This window comes from Macrosteles quadrilineatus, unplaced genomic scaffold (genome assembly GCF_028750875.1).
Source record: "Macrosteles quadrilineatus isolate MER2022 unplaced genomic scaffold, UCM_ALF_1.0 Scaffold_3__2_contigs__length_128488019, whole genome shotgun sequence".
Classification (NCBI taxonomy): domain Eukaryota; kingdom Metazoa; phylum Arthropoda; class Insecta; order Hemiptera; family Cicadellidae; genus Macrosteles; species Macrosteles quadrilineatus.
Window position 1 is genome coordinate 270,095 of NW_026542596.1, and position 16,608 is coordinate 286,702.

At 36.1% G+C, this 16,608-nt stretch overlaps 1 protein-coding gene across 1 annotated transcript in view; it reads right to left on the bottom strand.

Annotated features, from left to right (window-relative positions):
* The window catches only part of LOC128990431 (nucleolar transcription factor 1-like), a 158,479-nt gene that overhangs the window by 90,266 nt on the left and 51,605 nt on the right, over positions 1-16,608 (bottom strand). The window lies entirely within an intron of this gene.

Genomic DNA, 16,608 nt, shown 5'->3' on the forward strand with positions numbered 1-16,608 from the left:
GGGACATCAACGTTTTTTTTTTGTTTTTTTTGTGACCGCCGTAAAATCCTGTTTGCTTCCCGGGGTTATAGAAATATAATCATCATCCTCAACAATTTTAGCAAAATATTGAGCATCTCCCACGTTCACAGAAACATCATCATCGTACACCGCATGTGTGGCATAATAATGGAAAGTAAATAAACGAAACGTCTTATAACACTTAAAACTAGGGATGGACGGGTCCCGAAATTTCGGGAATTTTTCGGGAAAAAAATATTCCCGATTATCGGGACGGGATTACATTTAACTCGGGAATTTTTCGGGACGGGATTTGGTCCGATCGTCGGCTATTTTTCCGCTTCGCGAGTGCCGATAACGCCGTTATTGCGAGCGATAGGTCCGCAAACGCAAGAGACGAAGTCATACCAACGATCGTGCCGTGACCGCGAGTCATGACGACGATCGCGCCGTGACCGCGAGTCATACCGACGAGCGGAGTCATGCTGACGATCGAGCCGTGATCGTGAGTCATACTGACGATCGCGCCGTGACCGCGAGTCATACCGACGATAACCCCGTGACCGCGGAGTCATACCGACGATCGCGCCGTGACCGCGAGTCATACCGACGATCGCGCCGTGTCGTGCAATCAATCAATCAATCAATAAAATCTTTATTCAATATTAGTACTCTGTACATAGAATGGTGTCAATATTAATTAATACTAAGATACATTATAACTAAGATTGGTTAATACTAAGGCTGTTAAAACAAAAGATATAGTTATCGGCATGAAAAGAAAAACAGAACTAAAAACTTTCCTTACACATCATTTTTACATGGGAATTCGGAGAAAGAATATAATGTTAAATCAATAAGATATTTTTTTAGTTGATTTTTGAATTTATTAATATTTTTCTCAGATTTAATGGCTTTTGGTAACATATTATAAAATTTTGACCCCATATACATTGGCTTTTTTTTCATAAAATCCAAGTTTATGTTTGTCAATGCCAATTCTATTCCTGAATCTTGTATTATAATTATGAGTATCTCCAACAAAATGAAGTTGGTCCTGACGGTTTTTCACAGAAATTATAGTTTCATAAATGTACATTGCATATACAGTCATGATACCAATTTTAGAAAAAAAGAGTTTTACTGATTCATTATAATTTAATTTTAATATAATCTGAATTGATTGTTCCTGAATTTTTAGTATTTTGTTCAAATTTTGAATGGAAGTTGCCCCATATAATGAAAGACCAAAGGCGATATTTGAATGAATATAGGCGAAATACACTATTTTCAGAGTCTCTGTTGAACGAATTTTTGAGAGCCTCCTTAGTGCATATACCCCAGAGTTTAATTTAGAAACTAGATTATTGACATGGCTGTTCCAAGACAAGTTGCTGTCTATAGTTAATCCTAAAAATTTAGATTCATACACCTTCTCTAATTCAGTTTCATTTAGAATGATGGTAGGTGACAGCATATTTTTATAAGTTTTGAATTCAATGAAATTTGTTTTAGCAGAGTTTAGTACTAAACTATTATTTTGGAAAAACTGATTTAAAAGAGCCAGGTTTGAAAATGATGACAACTCAACCTCCTCAATAGAGTGCCTATTTATTTGAAGATTAGCGTCATCAGCATAAAGACATAAGCTATAATTATTATGTAATTTTGGCATGTCTTTTATGTAGCATGTGAATAACAAAGGTCCTAATATGGACCCTTGAGGAACACCTCTTATTACCTGTTTAAGAGTGGATTTGTATTTGAGCAATCTATTGTTATTTAAATTTAAAATTTCTACAAACTGTTGTCGGTTACATAAATATGTACTAAGCCAATTATATTCTTTCCCTTCAATCCCAAACAATTTCAATTTATGTAATAAAGTCCCATGATTAATGCTATCAAAGGCTTTACTCAAGTCCATAAATATGCCTACAACTTTCTTGCCTTTATCAACTGAGTCGATCACAGATTCAATAAACTCTGTTGCTGCAGTTACCACTGACCTTCCTTTACGATAACCATGCTGGCAACAATCAAACAACTTGTTAGTTTCAAGGTACTCAATCAGCTGGTTCGCAACAACTCTTTCAAAAATTTTTGAAAATATAGTGATTAGAGCAATTGGTCTAAAATTATCAACTTCTGATGACTTCCCTTTTTTAAAAATTGGTTTAATTTTTGTTATTTTCAATATTTGTGGAAAAATTCCAGTTATCAATGATGAATTGATCAAAAATGTAATGGGTTTAATCAATACTTCTTTTGCTTTTTTAATTATTGGTCCAGGAACTTCATCATACCCTTCATCATGCCGTGACCGCGAGTCATGACGACGATCGCGCTGTGACCGCAGAGTCATGCTGACGATCGAGCCGTGATCACGAGTCATTCCGACGATCATGCCGTGACCGCGAGTCATGACGACGATCGCGCCGTGACCGCGGAGTCATACCGATGATCGTGCAGTGACCGCGAGTCATACCGACGATCGCGCCGTGATCGCGAGTCGTGACGACGATTGCCCCGTGACCGTGAGTCATACAGACGATCACCCCGTGACCCGCGAGTCACAAGTTACTATAGGTACCTTTAAATTGTTACCCATTTTTTTGTTTTTATAGATCAGTGCCACAAATTGTAAAAATTGATTTTGTATGTCTTTTAGCGAATTTCCCTATAGGGAAGTAGCTATTACCATAGGTGTCATGGTAAGACCTAAGCCTGGGACTGATTTACTTTTTCATTTTGATGTCCCCAGAGGCCAAACACACCATTCGTTCAAATTTTTATATATCAATATATACAGGTTTGCTGCGGCGGGGGTATTTTTGGTAACTGCAATACAGTACTTTCTTTTTATGCACAGAAAAAAATCCCGTCCCGTCCCGTCTCGAAAATCGGGAAGGAAATAAAAATCCCGTCCCGAACTAAAAATTCAATTCCGTCCATCCCTACTTAAAACATATATTTACGCTTATACTGTTACTCACAAGATGGTAATATACAAAATACCCCCGCGGCAGCAAACCTGCAGACTAAGTGAATTTCCATTTGCCTCATTGGATTTACACTAAAATGTCTACTTAAAAATATAACATTTATTTCCTATTTGAATAGAATTAGTTTAACTAGTACTTAGGTTTGCTGCATCAGGGAGGGTAAAACAGTTTTTTTTTTTTTTTTTTTTTTTTTTTTAATGTTAATAGTTAGTAAGAAATAAAAACATTTTCCAACTGTGATCAATGTGTTCATAAACAAGCAAACTACAACAGTTTACTTGTTCTCCATAAGAATAATATGGGAATTTTAAATTTACAATTTTTTTTATTTTCTCCGTAACCATTAGGCGCATAATAACGCTTCAATATACTAAATTATTTGTTTTTTTAAGCTCTACAAAATGGTTTGGAAAGAAATTGCTAAATTTTATGTTTTTTGGGTCAAAAATGGGAAAACCTATTTTTACCCCGTAAAACCCCCTGTAAACCCCCGTTCCCATAGTCCGATCATGCTGGTTCGCGAACTCGTTCGAATAAATGTAGGTTTACACGTTTATACCAAATTTAATCAAAATCGGACCATTTTTGCTAGAGTTATCGTGCTAACGGACACATATATATATATGAATTTGAACGGATGGTGTTTTTGCCTCTAGGGACCTCAAAACGAAAAAAAAATCTAACCCGCGTCCATGTCTTACCATGAGTACTACGGTAATAGCTTATTCCCTATTGGGAAATTCGCTAAAAAATGGTAAGTGGTGATCGATTTCGATCGGACACTCTAATCATCATCAGACCCAATAGGCGAACTCCATACAATGGTTGTCTCCACCAACATGTTTATTCAGTCAAGTTGTCTTTGTGTTTTAGTATTAATTTAAACGACTTTGTTCCTTAACAGTCTATCTATGATTCTCATCACTTGACCATATATAAATCTCTATTGTTGCATTCATTCATTGTGAATCACCTAACACAAACATGTTCTCATTTTCTCTTTTGTAAAATAATCCTCATTTATATAAAAACTAGGGATGGACGGGTCCCGAAATTTTGGGAATTTTTCGGGAAAAAAATATTCCCGATTATCGGGACGGGATTACATTTAACTCGGGAATTTTTCGGGACGGGAATTGGTCCGATCGTCGGCGATTTTTCCGCTTCGCGAGTGCCGATAACGCCGTTATTGCGAGCAATAGGTCCGCAAACGCAAGAGACGCAGTCATAGCGACCGCCGTGACCGTGAGTCATACAGACTATCACCCCGTGATCGCGAGTCATACCGACGATCGGGCCGTGACCGTGAGTCATACAGACGATCACCCCGTGACCCGCGAGTCACAAGTTACTATAGGTACCTTTAAATTGTTACCCATTTTTTTGTTTTTATAGATCAATGCCACAAATTGTAAAAATTGATTTTGTATGTCTTTTAGCGAATTTCCCTATAGGGAAGTAGCTATTACCATAGGTGTCATGGTAAGACCTAAGCCTGGGACTGATTTACAGACTATCACCCCGTGATCGCGAGTCGTGACGACGATTGCCCCGTGACCGTGAGTCATACAGACGATCACCCCGTGACCCGCGAGTCACAAGTTACTATAGGTACCTTTAAATTGTTACCCATTTTTTTGTTTTTATAGATCAGTGCCACAAATTGTAAAAATTGATTTTGTATGTCTTTTAGCGAATTTCCCTATAGGGAAGTAGCTATTACCATAGGTGTCATGGTAAGACCTAAGCCTGGGACTGATTTACTTTTTCATTTTGATGTCCCCAGAGGCCAAACACACCATTCGTTCAAATTTTTATATATCAATATATACAGGTTTGCTGCGGCGGGGGTATTTTTGGTAACTGCAATACAGTACTTTCTTTTTATGCACAGAAAAAAATCCCGTCCCGTCCCGTCTCGAAAATCGGGAAGGAAATAAAAATCCCGTCCCGAACTAAAAATTCAATTCCGTCCATCCCTACTTAAAACATATATTTACGCTTATACTGTTACTCACAAGATGGTAATATACAAAATACCCCCGCGGCAGCAAACCTGCAGACTAAGTGAATTTCCATTTGCCTCATTGGATTTACACTAAAATGTCTACTTAAAAATATAACATTTATTTCCTATTTGAATAGAATTAGTTTAACTAGTACTTAGGTTTGCTGCATCAGGGAGGGTAAAACAGTTTTTTTTTTTTTTTTTTTTTTTTTAATGTTAATAGTTAGTAAGAAATAAAAACATTTTCCAACTGTGATCAATGTGTTCATAAACAAGCAAACTACAACAGTTTACTTGTTCTCCATAAGAATAATATGGGAATTTTAAATTTACAATTTTTTTTATTTTCTCCGTAACCATTAGGCGCATAATAACGCTTCAATATACTAAATTATTTGTTTTTTTAAGCTCTACAAAATGGTTTGGAAAGAAATTGCTAAATTTTATGTTTTTTGGGTCAAAAATGGGAAAACCTATTTTTGCCCCATAAAACCCCCTGTAAACCCCCGTTCCCATAGTCCGATCATGCTGGTTCGCGAACTCGTTCGAATAAATGTAGGTTTACACGTTTATACCAAATTTAATCAAAATCGGACCATTTTTGCTAGAGTTATCGTGCTAACGGACACATATATATATATGAATTTGAACGGATGGTGTTTTTGCCTCTAGGGACCTCAAAACGAAAAAAAAATCTAACCCGCGTCCATGTCTTACCATGAGTACTACGGTAATAGCTTATTCCCTATTGGGAAATTCGCTAAAAAATGGTAAGTGGTGATCGATTTCGATCGGACACTCTAATCATCATCAGACCCAATAGGCGAACTCCATACAATGGTTGTCTCCACCAACATGTTTATTCAGTCAAGTTGTCTTTGTGTTTTAGTATTAATTTAAACGACTTTGTTCCTTAACAGTCTATCTATGATTCTCATCACTTGACCATATATAAATCTCTATTGTTGCATTCATTCATTGTGAATCACCTAACACAAACATGTTCTCATTTTCTCTTTTGTAAAATAATCCTCATTTATATAAAAACTAGGGATGGACGGGTCCCGAAATTTTGGGAATTTTTCGGGAAAAAAATATTCCCGATTATCGGGACGGGATTACATTTAACTCGGGAATTTTTCGGGACGGGAATTGGTCCGATCGTCGGCGATTTTTCCGCTTCGCGAGTGCCGATAACGCCGTTATTGCGAGCAATAGGTCCGCAAACGCAAGAGACGCAGTCATAGCGACCGCCGTGACCGTGAGTCATACAGACTATCACCCCGTGATCGCGAGTCATACCGACGATCGGGCCGTGACCGTGAGTCATACAGACGATCACCCCGTGACCCGCGAGTCACAAGTTACTATAGGTACTGCGAGTCCCATGCCTCACTTTAAGTTTAAGTTTCCTAAATGTTACACTCGCTTAGCTTAGTGAAGAGGTGTTAGGTTAATGAGACATAAGACTGCTTAAGGGTGTTACTCAACGTGTAATGAACAAAAATTTAAATACGAAAACAACAAAAGTTAAAAGTGTTACAACAGCAAAAGAAAACTTTGAAAATGCAAAAAACAACAATAATAAGATAAATTAATTTGCAACGTTAAATTTACAAGAAAAGAAAATCAATTGAAAATATAAAAGAATTAGTTACTGACAAATTATATGACTTTTATGTTTGACAAAGTGTTAGTTAGATATTTTATTCTTAGATATTTTGACCCGAACATTCAGTTAAATAAAGAACTACCTCAACAACGAATTAAACGTTCCATTGAATTTATCGGAAGAGGTTTAGAATGGTGTTGTAATGTAGCTACCATGACAAATCTTCATGATCTTGCGGAAAATGAAGTACAAGTTGACGATAAACTAAATTCTCTGTTAGATTTTGTGAAAGATGAACACAGAGACTTTACTATAGCCGAAACCAAATTAAACAATTTCTCTTCAAATATCAACAAAGTACTAACAACACTCCATGAAACATTTCAAAATTATGACAGAAATATAAAATCAAACTTAAATGAAACTTCTGAACATTTTGATTTAAAACTAGCTAAGTACACACAAGAAACTTGGCTATACATTTACCTAACTTTGTATTATAACCAACTTTATAAAATAGAACAAGACTGCCAAAATAACAAAATCCCCGAATCGATTTTACCACCCCCGACTTTGAAGCAAGATTTAGCTAGGCTTCAAATCAAATTGAGTCAACAAAATCTAACCACTGCCATTCCGTTAACGAAACTTGAATCCTATTACAGTATTCCTATTTGCAAATGTCACTATGAAAACGAAAATATAATTTTACAAATCAAAATTCCCTTGCAAAAAAGTAATTTGCAATACAAATCATACACCTATAACCCCATTCCTCTAATGTGGGAAGACAAAATATGCCAACTTACGGAGACTAAAATTGTAGTCATTAAAACGAACACTTCAACTTACATTGTAGAGACCGAAAATAATGAATACTGCAATGAACGCAATTCTAACCTTTGCTTGATCCCAAGACACAATTTACAATATTCCAAGTCATCAATGTGTGCACTTTATTTATTAAATGGTACAGACATTTCAGACCTAAAAAGTCACTGTGAATTTCATTGCTATGATTCACCTAATCACGTGATTGTAAAAGAAAAATCAGTTAACACTTTTCTAGTCACCAACATAAAAAGTGACTTAACAATCAATTGTTTGAACAAACCCAACATTAAAACCATACCAAAAATGAGAACCGGAACTCTAGAGATTAGATTACCTTGTGACTGTTCTGTTTCCCAAGGAAAAACAATAATCATTGACACTATCATTCCTTGTGATTCCAGAGACCATCAATCACCAGCCATTTTTCATTTAATTCCTCTTTCATGGACAAATTTAAACTATCTCAAAGTTGACCCACTAGACAGGATCGATAGATCAGAATTCAACAACATCACAAACTTCATAATAGACGATTGGAATATCACTACTCCCACCTTTGTTGTAAAGAATCTAGAACCTGTTAAATTGTTTAATCATATAACATTAAAGAATAATTGGACCGACATTTTAGATGATAGAAGAGTAATTTTGTACATTTTATTAGTCTGGATTGTAATATTAACAATCTTACTCATTATTTCAGCATATTTCATCCACATACTCAATATTAAAATGAATCTAATCACAAAACCTCAAACCCCTCAAAAAGACTATTAATGTAACAAAGTGTTACCCAGAATAAACCATTAATAATCTCAACATCAAAAAATAATTTATAATAATAATTTAAAAAATAAAACATCTTAACAAACAGCTAAAATTTAAATAGTTCAAAATTAATGAAACAATCAATTAACTTAAGGAGACTCGATGGGGCGAAAGAAGACGTGAGCGACTATGAGCTATACACCACCAGCTCATTCTACCGCGTCGCTGGAAGGGTCACGAAACAAGAAAATGCGCCGATCCTCAAGATCGCGTCGCGTCGCAGGAAGGGGGGAAGAAGAGTCGGAACGCACATCAAGATATCCGTTCGATTCCCACCTTCGCGATTGATGTTTCCGCGTATCTCCTTAAGTTGTTTTTTTTTTCTTTTTTATTGTCAACCGGTGGTAGGTTGACGTTTTAACCAGGGGGGTGTAAGAAAGGGGATTAACCCCGTACCCACGATGCTCATCTATGCAGACACTCTGTTCACATTACACTTAGTCGACCAGTTGGTGTGAACAGAGTTGAACAGTAGCATGAGCATCGATTTACAAATTCCTTTCCCAGCTGATGTGAGCTAGGCGATGACCGGTAGGGCTGACTTCCAAGAAACACCGTTAACCTATTAGCCACACACCCTATCGGTAATCAGCCAATGAGAAGGGCTAATGATGAAGATGGAGGGGTCAAGACTCTTGGAGCTGGAGGATCTGAAGGAAAACATCGCTGAGATCACCACGGGCCACCGGAGAAAGAAGATCGGGAGTTTGGGAGTGCGTGTATCGGTGTGTGTGCTTCTGGGACAATAGACAGTATGTAGAAAGAATAAAATATCTAACTAACACTTTGTCAAACATAAAAGTCATATAATTTGTCAGTAACTAATTCTTTTATATTTTCAATTGATTTTCTTTTCTTGTAAATTTAACGTTGCAAATTAATTTATCTTATTATTGTTGTTTTTTGCATTTTCAAAGTTTTCTTTTGTTCACTAGCTATGATAGAAGGTATTTTGTCCCTAATTTCATTTACAATTCTTAAGTTTTCTAGCAGATCTTTTTCTACATTTGGATTTACAAACAAAGTATCACTTGGAAAGCTTGGCTCAAAGCCTAAAAATAAGTACGAAGGTTTGTACTTGGTTGTCTGGTGTTTACTGTTATTGTAAGCAAAAAGTACATAGTCAATGTATTGTGACCATGCGTTTGGTTTTTCAGCTACATAATGAGAAATCATATTTATCAACGTGTTATTAAAGTTTTCTACTTGTCCATTAACTTGTGGTGTGAAAGCACTACTTAGAATTTGGCATGTACCTATTGCTGTGGTTAAGTCACGAATCAAATTGTTGTTAAATTCAGTACCTCTATCTGATTGTATAATAGAAGGTGTTCCATAAGTACAAATTAGTTTTAAGAGACATTTTACAATTGATTTACCATCTGCAACTACAAGTGGGAAAGCAAATGCAAATCGACTACAGGCATCAGTTACTGTTAAAATGTATTTATATCTATTGCTAGGATTTAATGGACCAATTATGTCAAGTTGGATTCGTTCAAATATTTTGTTAGTGGGAGGGATAGGATTAAGGAAGCCATACTTCTTCTTCGGAGAGTTCTTTCTTTTCTGACAACTTTCGCAGGTTTTCACGTAGTTTTCGACATCTGTTGACATACCAATCCAATGATATCTTTCTTTGATTTTTCCGAGAGTCTTGAATGTACTTAGATGTCCTCCTGATAACGGTGAATTGTGGTACTCCTGAAGGATGTTGTTGACGAGTTTTCGTGGTATTGCTATAACATGTCTGTGAGGATCAGAATCGTTGTACATTCGGTAGAGTACACCATTCTCCGTCTTGTAATACGTGGCCATTTTCCTGTACTTTTGTTCCACAAGATCAGGATTTTCCAAAGCAAGTAAGATGCATTTTAGGTCATCGTCCTGAGCTTGCAATTTCTTCAAGTCCACGAGATGAAGGGCACTTACTGAAGTAAGGTTGAAAGTGAAATCCTCTTCTATAGTCTTGTCAACCGGATTTCTGCTTAAGAAGTCAGGCAAGACTAAGGATTTACCTGCCTTGTGAGTAATTTCCAGGTCGTAGTCACATATTAAATTCGAGAGTCTGGTGAGTCTAGATGAAGCTCCTTTAAATGATTTATAATATTGCAATGCAGAATGATCAGTGAAAACCTTTACTTTTCTTCCAAATAAAAATTCTCTCCATTTTACCAATGCATAGACTAAGGATAAGAATTCTTTTTCTGAAACGCTGTAGTTAACTTCATTTGGTTTTAGTTTTCTACTTAAATACTGAATAGGATGTTCTGTAGATGTTTCTGGATCATACTGGGTCATTACTGCTCCTATAGCATAATTTGATGCGTCTGTGTACACTCTGGTCTCTCTGTGTTCTACGAAGTGGCTGAGAAGTGGCGGTGAGGTGAGAATCGTCTTGAGTTCCTGGAATGAAGTCTCACAGTCGTTTGTCCATTGAAACTTCTTCGTTGCGTTGAATTCCTTTATGAGTGTTGTTAAGGGCATGGATATTTTTGCAAAGTTTTTAACAAATCTACGGAAGTAATTTGCAGCTCCAAGAAACGATCTTACTTGTTTAATGGTAGTTGGGGTTTTAAATTTAATTATGGATTCTATATTTGTTTTTAATGGCAAACAGCCTTTAGAACTTACTTCATGTCCAAGTATGTTTATTTTATCGTACATGAATTGACACTTTTTTGAGTTTAGTTTTAGGTTAACATTGTTTAGCTCTTGTAAAATAATTTCTATGTTTTCCAACTGTTCGTCAAATGTTTTTCCTAACACGGTGATGTCATCAATGAATGGTATGCATCTGCTATACAAATGTTTTGATAAAATTCTAGTTATGGCTCTTTGGAAAGCTACTGTAGCAATGGATAATCCTTGTGGCATTCTTCTAAACTGATACTTTCCCGTTTGTGTGATAACGGTTAAATATTTTCTGTCTTCTGGGGCTATCTCTAACTGAAAGAAAGCGTTTTTCAAATCTAAGTGGGTAAAATAAGTCATTTCAGATAAACAAGACAAGACCAAATCTACTGAGACTATGGGGAAATTTTGTTGTTCTAAACATTTGTTAACTGATCTCAAATCAGATATTACACGCGATGAGCTGTCAGAGTTGGTTATTACGAACATTGGGCTGGCGAACTCTGTGTATTCGGGCGATTCTTCGAGTATACCTGCCTTTGTTAGTTTTTCGATTTCTTCTTGAAGGATTTTGCGTTCTTTTAGGCTTTGCCTATAAGGAGGATGATATACTGGTTTAGCATCTGATTTTAGGTTAAGTTTAACTGGTGGTAGTTTAGCTGGACCTAAATCTTCTGTCTTGTTAGTAAACATGTGGCTAAATTTAGATAATATTGCTGCTAACTTATTATGCTGATTGACTGTCAATTTTGGATTTATGTCAAGTGGGTTGCCATTTCTGTCAAGTGCAATTGTTTTTGAAGGATTAAGTGGTTTTATTTTAGGTGGATGTGTGCATGTTCTTGTTTTTACTCCGGCATTTGGTTTTAAATAACCTAATATTACGTTTTGTTTTAACCATTTTGGAGATTTACTTGCATTGTAAGCGTAAATAAACTTTTGTGAATTTTCGTTTTCTGATGAGATATAAAAGTGGAGGTTCTTTTTGTCTCGGTAATTTAAATCTATATCAAGTTCATATTGATGATGTTCTGGCAAGATTTCCATTAATTTGTAGTGTTGTTTGGGAGCAATAACTGTGTCCGTAGGAACTTTAATTTCAATCATGTCATTACTAGACTCCGCTATAGTTGTTAGAACAAACGGTTTTAAATTAAGTAACCAAGATTTGTCCATTGTGATGCAATGAACTTGATCTTTATTCGTTAGTCTGATTTCCTGTTTCTTAAAATCCAATTCCATGCAGTTTTGGAATAAAAACCAATTTCCCAAGATTACGTCAGTTGCCAAATCTTCAATTACGTAAAAGTCGGTTGGATACACAGAGCCATTAATTGTTATTGGTAGTAAAAGTTTTCCTAATACTTTGACTGGTTGGTCGTTAGCAGCTACAATTAAGGGTAAGTTATCTGTTTGAAAGGATAGGTTATTTACAATTGATGATTTTATCAGGCAATAGTTGCAACCGGTATCTAAGGTAGCTGAATAAGTCTGTCCATTTTCTGGTATATCAATATTTAGTGTCAATGTAGGGAATGTTTTTGTTTGCTTAACATTAAAAATTAAGTCATAAATATCTGATAGTGTGCATTTAGATTGTCTTTTATCACATTTAATTAGGGTTCTCAAATTTAGGTGTTTAGAACTTTGATGGAAAACTTCTTTGTCAATTTGATTCTGAAGGTTTGTTGCTTCACTAGCTGTTAAACAAACTCCTGCAGTTGATGAATCCACGTGTCTATCCGTAGAGGTTCCTGGAAGTGATGTACTCGTACTGAAGCTGTTGTTGTCATCCGACGTTGAAGGTCGTGAAGAGTTAACAGATGTACGTGCCACATCTTGAGTCTTGGGCTGATCAGCTGTGCGGTGCTGTGACGTCAGTTGCTGAGTCGGTGTTCCTAGGCAGCAGTGGGTCGACTCTTGTGACGTAGGCGTTTGTTGTGGTGCGTTATCTTCTCCATCAGCTGGCTGCAAGGTCGTCTTAGGTTCAGCCGTAGCTGTAGGAATGATGTTGGTCTGGTTCTCGAGTTGTGTGTGTTGAATATTTCTTGATGTTATTGTGGTTCTTGGAGGAAGTGATTTAGTTATTGGGGTTACTTTAACTTTATGTTTTACACGAAACGAATCCTCAATTGTTGGAAAGTTGTATTGGTATTGAGGGCTTAATGGTGAAAATATATTACATTTTGAATTATTGGATGCTTCTAAGATTGATGATTTGTTGAAATGTGGTAAACGTTTAGTTGTGTTCCAGAAATATCTCGTTTGTATTTGTTTATCTTGGGAAGCCAAATATCTATTTTGTGGTAGTTGACTTCCCTGCTTTAGAAGTTTTTTGGAAACTGTTCCCTTTTAGCAGGACGCCTAAAGCACTGGTCAATGGTGTGGTTATTTCTTTTGCAATATGCACAAAATTTGGAAGGTGTATTTGAGTATTTTGGATTCCTACGGTTAGCTTTAGCATTGTACCAACAATTTTCTGTGGCGTGATTGTTTTTGTTACATATGTGACAAAAGAGTGGAGTGTTTTGTGATCGGTGTGGTGATCTATAATTTAATCTGGTTCTTGGGATAGGTTGTCTGTTGGAGTGATGTGAATTGTGAGGTGAAGAGCTTCTCGATAAATTTTGTGAGTTTCGAGAAGTGCTTCTGGGCCTATATTTTTCAGCTGACCTGTCATATCTGGGATGAGGGGAAATGTCTCTTCTTTGTGTGGATCTTGAACGATGATAAGTTTCTTTGTGTGGGTTGTCCCTAGGGTAGTTTGTTTCATCAGGTTTGACCTTGAGGCTTAATAATGTATCTTTTATGTCCCTAAGTTCTAATTTTAAGTTGTCTAATTCGTCATTTTCATATGTTACCGACTTTGTTTGAGGTTTTATTAGGGTAACGCGTTCAGCTGAGGTTTGGTATTTTCTCTGATTTTTAATCCTAATAGCTCTTTGAGATTCAATTTTTAGCAGATTTTCGTTTAGCTGTTTAAGTGAGTTGTTTTCCATTCTCACTAGGTCATTACAAATCTCCGGTTTTATTCCCTGAATTACGAATTTTATTATTTTTGCATCATTCATATTGGGATCTATTCTGTGGGAAAGGTGGATGATTTCGTATAGGAATTGCATTGGAGATTCATTTTCTCCTTGTGTTCGATTTTCAAGGACCGTCTGTAAGTCATCAATTAATGCAACTGGGCTGAATGCTTTAATAAATTCAGACTCTAGGTTTGTCCAACTAGTTTCATTGTTTTCATGTTTGTAGAGTGCAAACCATTTATACGGGGTAGACGTTAAGTGTGTGGGGAAAAGTTCAATTTTAGTTTTTTCGGACCAATGGTTGCACCTTGATGCAATATTGAATTTTTGAATAAATTCATGTACATCTTCTGAAGGAAGACCTGAGTATGTGCCTGCTTTTATTAGGGGAAGTTTCTCTTTTGACTCATCAGCCATGTTTTTGTTGGTTATATATGATTTAGGGTGAGATGCTATTTGTGTTGATGTGTTAGGGGTTTCTGGTTGGTTGTGATTTTGATGGGTTTCTTGATTTAAGTTTAACGAATTAAAGCTATGTAACAATTGTTCGTGTTCTATTATTGACCTGTTTTCATAAAGTTTTTGTGAATGTTCAGGTTCAGGTTGTGTTTGGTCATCAGAAGTGTGTGCAGTGTCATATGTTGGTTCTTGAAGTATTTTCTTGAATTTTAGCAAATCTCTAAACTGTTCTTTTGTTTTGTCTTCTAGTATGTTGTTAAAGAACAAGTCTGTTAATGCCTCAGCAAAACTAGGATGTCTAAATGCAGTCTTGAAAACATCTTTGGTGAAAGCTAATTTTGTTCTTAGGTTGGCTAGGGTTTCGGTTTCAGGGATGGGTGGGAGTTGTATTTTATATTGACAAGCTAGTTGTAAAGCCTCAGTTTTGTTTAAGCTATATATGTCAATGTTAACAATTTCAAAATCTAAATCCATAAATTATCTTTTAAGTTTTAGTAATGTGACAAACCTACATAAGCTATTGTTACATTTGGTGGTTTTATACAGGTTATGGGCCTAGCTAAGATACGTGTTTTTATTTGAGTTAGTGGCCTATATTGTTTTGTTCATAATCTTTAAGTTTTATCTTAAACTAACACCCTATACATTTTACGATTCGTGAGTCTGATATTAACTTAAGTGACTATAATTGACTATAAATAAACTAAAATAATTCACAAGTCATATAATTTGTTTCAAGATAATTTATTAAATTAAATGTAGGATCGTTACTGTTTAGTTAAAAAATGAAAAGACAGCCTTCGCCGTGCGGCTGCCTCCACCATGCGAGTCCCATGCCTCACTTTAAGTTTAAGTTTCCTAAATGTTACACTCGCTTAGCTTAGTGAAGAGGTGTTAGGTTAATGAGACATAAGACTACTTAAGGGTGTTACTCAACGTGTAATGAACAAAAATTTAAATACGAAAACAACAAAAGTTAAAAGTGTTACAACAGCAAAAGAAAACTTTGAAAATGCAAAAAACAACAATAATAAGATAAATTAATTTGCAACGTTAAATTTACAAGAAAAGAAAATCAATTGAAAATATAAAAGAATTAGTTACTGACAAATTATATGACTTTTATGTTTGACAAAGTGTTAGTTAGATATTTTATTCTTTCTACATACTGTCTATTGTCCCAGAAGCACACACACCGATACACGCACTCCCAAACTCCCGATCTTCTTTCTCCGGTGGCCCGTGGTGATCTCAGCGATGTTTTCCTTCAGATCCTCCAGCTCCAAGAGTCTTGACCCCTCCATCTTCATCATTAGCCCTTCTCATTGGCTGATTACCGATAGGGTGTGTGGCTAATAGGTTAACGGTGTTTCTTGGAAGTCAGCCCTACCGGTCATCGCCTAGCTCACATCAGCTGGGAAAGGAATTTGTAAATCGATGCTCATGCTACTGTTCAACTCTGTTCACACCAACTGGTCGACTAAGTGTAATGTGAACAGAGTGTCTGCATAGATGAGCATCGTGGGTACGGGGTTAATCCCCTTTCTTACAGTACCTTTAAATTGTTACCCATTTTTTTGTTTTTATAGATCAATGCCACAAATTGTAAAAATTGATTTTGTATGTCTTTTAGCGAATTTCCCTATAGGGAAGTAGCTATTACCATAGGTGTCATGGTAAGACCTAAGCCTGGGACTGATTTACTTTTTCATTTTGATGTCCCCAGAGGCCAAAAACACCATTCGTTCAAATTTTTATATATCAATATATACAGGTTTGCTGCGGCGGGGGTATTTTTGGTTACTGCAATACAGTACTTTCTTTTTATGCACAGAAAAAAATCCCGTCCCGTCCCATCCCGTCCCATCCCGTCTCGAAAATCGGGAAGGAAATAAAAATCCCGTCCCGCCCCGTCCCAAACTAAAAATTCAATCCCATCCATCCCTAAAAAAAACCCTCAATTTTTCCTCTCTTATAATTAACTACACCGCACAATGTTAATGAAAATATATATTTTTTTAATTAATATAAATTACATATGGAGATTGGGCTCGATCAGTCTGAGACACTTATCGGTTCAGTATACAATACCTAACAATACCTAACAATAATTATACACAGGTACACCAAACAATATTTAGCGTACATATATCAGTAACTGCAACTCCATTCACTCGACTACCTTTTATTTAGCAT